This window comes from Typopeltis vanoorti, chromosome 1 (assembly GCF_054136105.1).
Source record: "Typopeltis vanoorti isolate ZY-2024b chromosome 1, IOZ_Tvanoo_1.0, whole genome shotgun sequence".
NCBI lineage: Eukaryota > Metazoa > Arthropoda > Arachnida > Uropygi > Thelyphonidae > Typopeltis > Typopeltis vanoorti.
In genome coordinates this window covers 128,486,329-128,498,652 of record NC_143549.1, presented here as the reverse complement: position 1 = coordinate 128,498,652, position 12,324 = coordinate 128,486,329, and the positions used below count along the sequence as shown (strand labels likewise).

At 35.4% G+C, this 12,324-nt stretch overlaps 1 protein-coding gene across 1 annotated transcript in view; it reads left to right on the top strand.

Moving 5' to 3' along the window:
- LOC150110418 (S-adenosylmethionine synthase-like) overlaps window positions 1-12,324 on the top strand; it is a 61,079-nt gene that overhangs the window by 20,690 nt on the left and 28,065 nt on the right. The gene's annotated exons all lie outside the window — the stretch shown is intronic.

Here is a 12,324-nt window from a genome sequence, read left to right as displayed (position 1 = left end):
CTATTCTTCTTATTGTGCTATCTTCTATCGAAGGTCAGCGACCATCTTGGCGAACAAACTGCGCTCTTGTGCTAATCTGAGCAGTTGTGCACTGCTCTTTCCTGTCCACGTCTTGATGTTGTCAAACCATGATATTCTTTTTCTTCTTCTAGTTCCTTTGCCATCAATTCTTCCTACCAAAATAGTTTGTAGAAGTTGGCATTTGCTGTTTCTCATGATGTGTCCAAGATATGATGTTTTTCGTTTCTTGATTATTTGTACAAGATGTTTAGCTTAAGACATCTTCATTGGTAATTTTTTCTGTCCATGATATCTTTAGCATTCTTCTGTATAGCCACATCTCAAAGGCTTCGATTTTCTTGATGGTTGTCGCCTTCAATGTCCATGTTTCAACTCCATAGAGCAGAATAGACCACACGTAGCATTTCAGCATTCGGCATCTGACTTCCATGTTTAGGTCTTTATTGCAGAATAGTGTTCTCATTTTCATGAAGGACTGCCGTGCAACTTCAATCCTTGTCTTTATATCTATTTCTGGATCCCACCGTTCATTAAGCCAGCAACCAAGATATTTATATCTTGACACTTGATCAATATTTTTCCCATTGAGTGTCAGTTTCATTGATGAGGCTGGATGTTTGCTGATGATCATGTATTTTGTCTTGTTGATGTTTATATTTATTCCCATTCTTTGGCTTTCTATGTATACTCTGTCAACGAGTTTTTGGAGATCCATAATGTTATCTGCAATTAGCACGGTGTCATCTGCATATCGTAGGTTGTTAACAATCTTTCCATTTATTGTGATTCCCTCTGGACATTCTTCCAATGCTTTTTTAAAGATTACCTCTACATATATGTTGAACAGGAGTGGTGAGAGCACACATCCTTGTCTCACTCCTCTTTTGATGTTAATATCACTGGTGGTAATGTTGTCTAATTGAACGGTAGCTGACTGATTCCAATACAGATTTGTTATTAGTCTTATGTCTTGTTCGTCTAGCCTTATTTGTTGAAGGATTTCTATTAAGTTGGTGTGTCTGACTTTGTCGAATGCTTTTTCAAAATCTATGAAACACATAAAGACAGATTTCTGTTTTTCTATGCATTTTTGTATCAATATTTGGGTACAGAAAAGGGCCTCTCTAGTACCAAAACCATTCCGAAAGCCGAATTGTGTTTCACTTAGAGTTTCTTCACTTTTTCTATAAATGCGATTCTGAATTACTTTCAAAAATATTTTTAATGTTTGGCTCATTAGACTAATAAGTCTGAAGTCACCACAGGAATTCGCTTTGGGTTTCTTTGGGATGATGGAAATTCATCACTTTCATATATTTTATTAAATAGTTTTTCAAGAAGTTTGATGTTATCTGGTTCGATTAATTTTAAAAATTCTGTTTGCACACCATCTGGTCCACTGGCTTTTCCTGTTTTACTTGTTTGTATAGCATTCTCTATTTCGCATTTCATGATTGCTGGTCCTTGAATGTTATCTTTTATATTTATAGGTTTCTGTCTAGTATCATTGAAAAGTTCTGTTACATATTTTATCCAAATCTGTGCTTTATTCTCTTCTTCTAGAACTATTTTTCCATTTTCGTCTCTTAGAGACACTATTTGCTTTTTCCTCAGTTTTCCCGGAAATTTCGTTGATTTTCTTATACAGATTGAAATTATCATGTTGTTTTTGAAGCAGTTCAATTTCAGTACATAAATTTTTCATCCAATTTTCCTTGGCTTCTTTTATTTTTTTCTTGATGATGTTATGTGTTTCTGTATACCTGGCTAGGTCTTTGTTTTTATACATTCTTCTTGTATCAATAAGAGAAAGAATCTCATCTGTCATCCATTCCTGTTGTTTTATATTATTCACATAACCTACTTCTTCAATACTTGTTGTTACGATGGCATTCTTTAAGCTATTCCAAAGAGATTCCACACTTTTATTTTCTTCTATGTTAATCTGTTGTAATCGCAGGTTAAGCTGTGTCTTGGCACTTTTATTTATGTTCGGGTCTTTCAGTTTTTCTACATCAATTTTCTTTTTCTTCTTTTGTGATTTTTTAGCTGATTTTAATCTAAGACGTACTTCTGCAACTGTGGGATTGTGGTCTGATGAGATATCTGCTCCAGGATAAGTCTTTGCACTCTTTATACTACTGTGGAATCTTTTATTTATCAGTATATAATCAATTTGATTTCTGACAATATTATGTTGGTTATCTTGAGGCGATTTCCAAGTGTACAGTCTTCTGGGTGGAAGTTTAAACCAGGTATTTGCTATTGTTAGATCTTCTTCCTGACAGAATTGGACTAGGCGATCTCCTCTGTCATTTCTGGTGCCTAAGCCATGTTCGCCAACAATTTCTCCATCACCCCCTCTTCCCACTTTTGCATTGAAGTCACCCATCACTATGTTTATATTATATTTCTTTGTTAGGTTTTTAATCTCTTTTAGGTGTTCATAAAACTCTTCAACATCTTCTTCACTTTTGTCAGCTGTGGGTGCATAAGCTTGGATGATATTTATGTTAACGGGGTTTCCCTTAAGTTGTAACAGCATTATCCTTTCAGAAAATGGAATCCAATTTATTACTGATTTATTGATTTCTTCATCTACTATTACAGCTACACCATGTCGATGTTTGTTCTCATCATTCCCAGAGTAATACATTGTCATATTATCTTGTTGACACTTTCCAGATCCTGGCCATCTTGTCTCGCAAATTCCCAAAATCCGGATGCCCAGCCTCTTCATTTCTCTTGTGGCATTTCTTAATTTGCCAGCTTGATACAGAGTTCTGACATTCCAAGTTGTAATTTTAAAAGTGGACACCATTTTGAGCCCGGAGATTCTTCGCACCCCTGTCCCATTTAAGGGACGCCGGGAACTTGGGGCCAATTGTAAGGGTTTGCTCGCCATGGTGGTTGTTCTGGAGATAAGGTAGAGCAGTAGTTTCTCCATTTGCTTTCTGCTCCGCAGTATTACAGACGTACACAATATAATCATATTGCCATCTGAAAATCTCTGATCACAAGCTTTTCTGTCATCATTTGGCTTCAACCTTGTGTCAGTACTGACAATGCTGCTTCCCAATGTCAGGGGCGGTGACCCCAGTAGGTACTTATTTAATGGCGGCACTACTCGCCATGTCACCGAGTTGTCATTGGGCTTTGTGAGGTTTTAAGTGAGACAGAGTTGCCACTTCTGCTCCCCCACGCCCTGATAGCTCAGTCGCTGTTGGTCCACGGCTGCTTATTCGCCAGATTGCTCTGCTTATATCGCAGCTAACCTCCATATCTGAAGGCTGTTCCCCGATCCGCCACCTGGGGACGCACCCGGTAGTAGTCAGCTCTGCCCCGGGTTTAAGCTATTAATAAACAAGTATTATATTAAACTCAGAACTTTTCCCAAGTACGGATGAACAGGATCCCTGAAAATATTAATTTTCAGGAATCCATTCACTAACATTCTATTCGTTTTCCTCTTAAAGGTTGTTGCCTTTCCTATACTGGGAGTTTAAAATGGATGCTTAAAACAACCACATTGCAGATGGATGCTTAGGTCTTCGTCGGGATAAAACTATCATTTGCTTACAGGAATTTAGTGTTGAAAAATTTCCAAGTTTGGTTTCTAGAACAAGTTTTACGAATTATTTAACGTAATCCCATCCATGATAATAATGTACGAGATTCGCAACGTTTCAAGAAGTCGGTTGAAAACCATCACTTTTAAGAGTGATTCATGGAAGCTATTTCATTATCGCATACTAACGGAAAATGCCTTACGCGCTCTCCTCTATAGTTATAATATTTTCAGATGTCAGTTAATTTCTCATTATAGACCAAGCATGGATGAAACAAATGGATGAACAGGCGCCCATATGAAAAAGCTACACCAATTGAACGTTTTTGCTGAAACATCACAACTTTTAATCATGATCTTTAGCTAGTCTCCTGAAGATGCAGCAAAGGGGAAAAATTATATATATATGTTTTTTTTAATTTGTATTTTAAGATAATTCTAGTATATATCTAATATATATACTAATATATTAGATTTAATATATCTAATAATTATATCTAATAATTAGATATAATATATTCTCAGAAAGCCCTAATTCAGGCTATAATATCCTGTCTGCTTTAGCAGCTGCAACCTTGTTTCAAGTCATCGAACACTTCTAGAAACACTGGGTTCTCAGGGCTTAACTACTGATAAGCCGTAAACTGCGCATCAGGCGATGACCTATTGAACTCGTCCAGATGTTAGCTTGATGGCTTATTTACAGTAATCAATATAGTTCGGACTGTTACATAACTCTTTCGTAATTTCTTTCAGGAAGTTGGTGTTCCATAATTACATTCCGCTTTGTTTTAATAAGGTCAATAAATGGTATTTAATGAAGAGAATCATCAAAGTGAAAGCATTTCGAAAATATGATATTAGTCATTCATTGTGCCGTATTACATATAAAGCATATTGCAAGAATTATACGGACACTCCAGTATTCGCAAACGCTTCATTTTTACAAACCAATACACTGCCAACCCGCATTGGGAAGTGACTCTAATTCTATTTTCCTGGAAAAACTTTCCATTAAATGTTGATAAACAAACACATGATATTTGGCTCATTCCTAGCAGCCAGTTCATTACTGGAGTTTGAAGCATTTATTTTGTCCTTCTACATTCCAAGTCTTTCCAAAGATGCACTATTGGGTTCATATCCAGAATATCTGCGCACTCTAACCTTTACATCACCCAGGAGTACATGCCTTGAACTCCTGATTGGGAGAATTTACTAATGGACATCGAAATGGATGCATTACCCCTTTCAGCACTTTTCCACTCCTTTTCTTTCAGTTTATTGTATGCTTGACTTCTGTTTGTCGGTTTATTTTCACCATCATCTTTTCATCTTTAATGACATTAGCCATAGTTGATGCCAGATATTCTGAGTGCACTACAGTTGAAAATTAAAGGTCTGCGACACTTTATAATCGGGTGGAATTTGAAAAAGAAAAGTGATATTATTATTATTATTATTATTATTATTATTATTGGGGGAATAACGAAAGAAAATACAGAAGACTTAAGTAACATAATGCAACTGATCGGCAGCAAAATTGGAATTCAAATCGCAACCACAGATATCACCTGTATCAACCGAGGCCCACAAAAAAATAAAGAGAGACCGCCACCAATTATCGCTCGTTTTACCAACAGAAATCTGAGAGACTTCATTCTTACAGCAAGCAAGAAAACAAGGCCGAGAACAACGATCCTAACTGATAAGAAACTCCCAACACCAATCTATATAACGGAACACTGGACTCCATACTTCAAAAATCTTCTACACCAAGCAAGGAAGACAAAAACATAGAAAAACTACAAGTTCCTGTGTGACAAATAATTCCCAGATATTTTTGAGAAAGAATGAAAACACTCGAGTATACATAATTACAAGTGAATCCGACTTACACAGCCTACCAATATAAAACACTAACTCTTTACATCCTTAAGAATAAGATTAGAACTCATTTAAAAACTATATAATGGAGATCTCAAACATAGGCGAACATATCCAGTCAGACAACATAAACTTCAAGGTCTTTGACTCTTTGAAGAAATGGTCAGACAACATTTCCACCAACACCAACTTCGCTATCATACACACAAACATAAGAAGTATAAAAAAAACACTGGCTTACGTTGATAACACAGCTCAATTATACCATGATAAACATAGATGCGCTAATACTGACCGAAGTTGCAATAAATGACACAGAAATTTACGCATACAACATAAACAATTATCAAACCTACAACTTATGCAGACCAAACAAAAAAGAGGAGGTGGCATTGTGGCATTTATCAAAGAAAAATACAATGTGACAGAAAAACAAACTCACTTCAAACATGCGGAAACACTAATTTTGGAACTCACAAATAGCCACAATAGTATCAAATACACAATAAACACAATATATAGACCCCCAGATAATAATCCACTCAGTTTTCTTCACGAGTTAGAAACATGGCTAAGCGGCATCGAACCGCGTACAACACACAGGCTTATCCTAATAGGAGACATTAACATAAATACTCTTGACCACGCTTCTTCAACCACTAACACATATCTTGATATACTAAGTCAGTACAACATAAACCCTACTATTAACTCCCCAACAAGAGAAGAAATACTCAATAACACAATCATGCATTGATCATATCAACATACGGGCTCCGATCCATACATATACATCATCAGTAATTAACATAAAAATTGCCGATCACTACTTTGTCTCAACTTCGTTTTATTACGTTTCCTACCCCCCCCTCCCACCACCACAAAAGTCGACAAAACTCGATCATACTAAAGAGCATTGTCGATAACCAAGTAAAAAATACAGACTGGAATTCCCTACTTAAAATAAACGATCCTGTAACATTATACGAGAATTTTCAACTAAAGTTCACAGAAATATACAAAAAAGCAACAGAACCTACACAAACGAGGCGACAAACAGACAACAATCCATGAATAAATGACGACATACTAAATACTATTACTGAAAAAGAAAATCTATGGAAAAAACTTAAAAAGTCACCCAGTAACACACATTTACAAACCTTATACAAAAACACAAGAAATAAACTAACAATTCTTAGGGCAAAAAGACGATACTACTTCCAAAAATTCATGGAATATAACAACAACATTAAGCAAACATGGGCTACACTCAACGAATTAGTAACCCGAAAAAAGAAAACTTCAGCACAAGATTTTATTGCAAAAAGCTTCGGTCACAAACCAAGAGGAACTAGCAGACTCATTCAACCATGCTTTCACAAACAACATCACACAACTCAAAAAAGACAAACTACCAACGATCAACAAAAAACTACCGACGCAAAGTCAACAACAAACGATGTATTTTCCACCCATAACAAAACAGGAACTGAAAGAAGCAATCATACAACTAAAACCAAAGACCACTCCAGGAATAGACAAAATAAGACTCACAGACCTTATAACACATTTTGAACAAATAAATCCAATACTTTTGAAACTCGTGAACATAATATTCGACACAGGCATTATTCCACAACAACTAAAAACTGCAGTAATTACGCCAATATACATACACTACAAAAGAAACGATACTCAGAACTACAGACCAATAGCTACACTACCAGTCATCTCAAAAATTCTAGAAAAAATAATACACACCAGACTACAGAACTATTTACAGAAGTACATCATCTCACAAAACCAATACGGCTTTCAGAAAACAAAAAGCACCATTACTTTATTAGAAGACATCGCCGACAAAAATAAACAAAGATCTCGACAAAAACAAGTACGCCGTCCTTATACTGCTGGACCTAACCAAAGCATTTGACACACTTGAACATGACATACTACTCACCAAACTATACTCAATAGGTATAGGAGGAACACTGCATACATGGTTCAAGAACTACCTCTTAAACAGAACACAAGTAACAAAAATAGGTACATGTCACAGTCGAAGTATACAAGTAAAACACGGTGTACCTCAAAGTGCCATATTATCACCCACCCTATTCAACATATACATTAACGATGTTCATAACATATCCATAAGAAGTCAAATATTTCAATACGCAGATAACACTGCACTACTAGCAATCCACACAGACATTAACACAACTCTCTGCAAAGCACAACAAGACCTAAACAAAATCCCAACATACTTCCACCAAAACGCAATTCTAAATAACGGCACCAAAACGCAGATGTTGATAATACACAAACCAAGAATCATACGCCCTGCATCACTATCGATACATTGTCACACATACCGCTGCATTAACAGCAAAAATACCTGCCAATGTTCCGAAATCAAACCTGTAACACACGCAAAATACCTCGGTCTCTATATGGATTCCCACCTTAAATGGACAACACATATAGAATACCTACACACCAAACTCCGGATCATCGCAGCAAAACTCTTCCATGTTAAAGATATTATTCCACCCAACATAAAAAAAACTCCTATATCACAGTATCTGTGAATCCCTACTCAGATACGGAATAACAGTCTATGCAAATACATCAAACAGCCACCTAACAAAATTAGAAACACTACACAGGAAAATCGTGTCAACAGTGATCTGGACAACTTACGCAACAACCAATATCCGACAAGTACACGGAGATACACGGAATTCTGAGCATTAAAAACCTGAAACACTACATGACATTAACAAGGAATTATTTCAACATCACCTACCGAAACAACAGAGACACATACCGTATAACACAACCTTCAACAACTCTCTACATTCCCACACCCTCCAACAACTCATACGGTTCTTTTGTGAGATCACATCAGATACCCACGCAACTCAATAACCTACCAAGAAAGTTAAAACACGTAGATAACTACAGAACATTAAAAAACAAACTCTGGAAAATATACCAACAAAGTTACGAAACCATTAACACTAATATACACATCATAAATCACTAGCATCCAATGCCTACATCCCATACATAAACAGTAGCAACAACACAAATAGTGAAGGCTAAATCCCACTCTCTTCATAAAAGCTAACCCAAGCTTCGAAGTAGGTGGGATTAACTTGCCTCACTCATCTACAAGTAATCCTTATAAGCAAATGCAGAAATTTGTATGAATAATCACTCTTTCTCAAACTTAAAAAAAAATATAAATAAATAAATAAATAAATAGACAAATTGTTATTTTATACAAAATGTGTAAACATGCAAAAAATGTCTGTAATAATCATATGTATGTAATTTATCTGAGACATTATCATATTATTATTATTATTATTATTATTATTATTATTATTATTATTATTATTATTATTATTATTATTATTATTATCCATTATTCAAAAATTCCGTGTAATCTTCATTGTTAATATTAGAAGAACACGTGTTGTAAATATAGATGCAAAGAAGTATTATTATCAAAATTTTAATTCAAATGCAATGCAGAAAATGAATACATATGCAGCACTTAGTGCTGAATTTTATAAAAATTACAAGTTGGAATGTCACTAAAGATGATTATTGTAATTGTGTAAATATTTCAGAAATCATTAAAAAATTATTATTATTAAAAAAAAATTATTATTATTATTATTATTATACGGGCACTCCATGGTGTCCGAAGACTCATCGCGGGAGACCAATCTATCGTACCTTTCCTTGAACCCATTAACAGACAAAGTGCTCACAACTGACTCTGGCAACTCATTCCACTCATTCACAACTCTCCAAGCAAAAACTCTAGCCATCACATCCCTACTAACTACACCTTTATTCAACTTCCAGGGATGACCCCTTGTTCTTGTCCCTCTAGCCAAGTGCTGAAACATTTCTCCTGAATCTATCCTATAAAACCCTATAAGCAACTTGAAGTTTCTATCATATCCCCTCTTTTTCTCCTCTCAAGAAACTTCTGAAATCCATACACTTTCAATCCTTCCTCATATGGAACATTCCACAGGCCACTCACTATCTTGGTCACTCCCCTCTGAATCATCTCCACTGATTCCTGATCCCCACCAGGGGACCAGACTTAAGCACAGTAATTCAGATATGGGCGTATCAAGGCCTAATAAAGAGGCATAACAACTTCCTTATTTCTATATGTTAATGTGTTCTTCAATAGCCAAGTAATTTTGTGGGCTACCTTAGCAATCTTAGCAATATATCCTCTAAACTTTAACTCTCTGTCTACCACCACGACTAAATCTCTAGCTTCATCTATTTCCTGGAGTACAGTGCCATCAATGTGATACATGGCTTGTAATCTATTTATCCCAAAATTCATAACTTTATATTTTTCGACATTAAACTGATACCCATTATCTTTTGTCCATACTGACAGCCTATTTAAATCGTTTTACAAACTCTTCACATCCCCTTGATTAACTCCACCTAATTTCGCATCATCGGCAAACAACTGGATATTTCCTTTCAGGTTATTTCCCATATCATTTATGTACAAATTAAACAGCAATGATCCCAGCACTGAACTTTGTGAGTCAGCACTAGTCATCCGTTTTCGCCTCGATTCTTCCCCTCCGTATACCACTTTTTTGATATCTGTCCAGCAGCCACACTCTTATCCACTTAACCAGAGACATATCCATCTCCATTTGTTCTAATTTGTGTAACAGTGTTCCATGTGGTATTCTGTCAAATGCCTTTGCAAACTACAGCAAAATCATCGTGTAGCCATTTCCTTTATCCAACTCAGCTGTTACTCTATCGTAAAAAGTTAGTAAATACTAAGGCATGACTAACCCTTCACATAGCCATGTTGATCAGTATCATATTTTTATCTATCCATTCTTGAATTCTCTTTTTAACCAATTTTTCTAGTACAATTTTACCACCACGCCTAAGATACTGGTTGGTCTATAATTTGCTACTGCACTCTTAGAACCTCCCTCATGCAAGGGGATTATTTTGTATTCTTTCCACTCTCTTGGAACTCTACCAGAACTGAGACTTAAATTAAAGAGCTAGTCAAAGGCACTGCCAGCTCCCTTGTACATATTCTCTCAAAATCCCAGCTGATATTCCATCTAATTCTACAGTTTTATTTACATTGAGATTCTGCAATATCCTAAGAACCATCAATTCATCTACTTCTGTTCCCACATTAGAGTCTGTCATATAGGTTAAAGCAGTAACCTTACTAAAATCATATACCCTTGCAAAGTGGTCACTTAGTAGCTCAACTATTTTATCCACTTCTGTCTCTTCGTGACTATCATCACTTATTAAGATATATCTTCCACAGTCATTCTCCCTCTTATTCGCCACATAACGAAAGACCTCTTTGGGCTGCTCTGCTAGATTTTTCTCATAATCTGATTTTGCCTTCCTTGCTATGCTGGATATCTTTCTTGAGCCTTGTACTGTTCATGAGTTTGCTGGTCAACTTTCTCTTTATATTCCCTCCACAGCATTTTCTTCTTCTGCAGCTCGTTCTTAATGATATTACTAATCCATCTAACTCCTGTCTGATTAATCCTCCTTAGCATAGGTATACAATTTAATATTGCATCCGCTAAAATACCTTTAACTATATCTCATACACTGCTAACATCCTTACTCTGCAGTTTTATGCCATTTACGGATAAACCCTATGGTTATTATTTTAATAGCAGCCCATTGTCTAATGCTTAGTTTTTAATTGATGATCATCGCCGTAACACTAAATACGGATAGACTTTATGATCTGATCCAGTTTCATTTTAACCTAATAGCGTCGTCTGAGGTCTACCAGACCTTTTATTTCCCATTTGGTTTATATTTTATTAATTTAGAAAATCGAGTGTTGTTCGTTCGGTTTATATGTTGTATCCATTTTTTTTTTGCTTAGGTTTTCTTCGATTGGTTTGATTTTCTAATTTCAGCTCTTTTTAAATATCTTCCTTCATTTTTTGGTCTAATAATGTGTATTTTGCAGTTCTCATAAATCGTATTTCACTCGTTTTTAATCTCTGTTTTTCTTGTTTATTTATCGTTCAAATTCCACAATAATGCAGGTACTGCTAAAGTAGTGCATATTTTTTTTAAACTCATTTTGATTTCACATAAAAAAAAGGATAAAAGAGCAAACCTATTACTGAAGGAATGCCTTCAGTAATAGGTTTGAGAAGGTGGGTTCGTTTTCATGGGATGAGATGAAATGGGATGAGAAGGTGGGTTCGTTTTCAGGCTGAGAAAACAGACACTACTTCACTTACAAAAAATTTCCCACATGGAAGGCACTCGGTCAAACCCAAGGAACATCCTGACGGCCTGCAACCATAACTAACTGAAGACACTCAAAAAGAACGAAACAAGAATTTATCCCCTCCACTCATTGCCATTATTTTTATTCCATTCATTTTTTTTGCTTCTTCGTTCCCTTCAATTTTAACGTTCTTTTTTATTCAGCTTCTTGTTCGATTGATATAGTTCTCTTAATTATCATTTTCGTCACGCAGTTTCCTTTTCTTTTCGCGTTGTTTTATTTTAATATTCTTTTGGTATCAATTTATGCAGAACTGGAACTGTGCAACTTTAAAGTCAATTATTCTCCTCCCAATTTAAAAGTAAATTGAATTGAAATTATATAAATTCGTCCTGCAATAATAAGTTTGTTTCTTTATTTTTTTATTATTTCTTTCAAAGAATTTACATCGGTCAAAATCAACATTTCATTGAAATTTCAAATGATATTATCATGAAATGATTCACTGATTACCGCTACTCATATATTCGTATATAGTTTG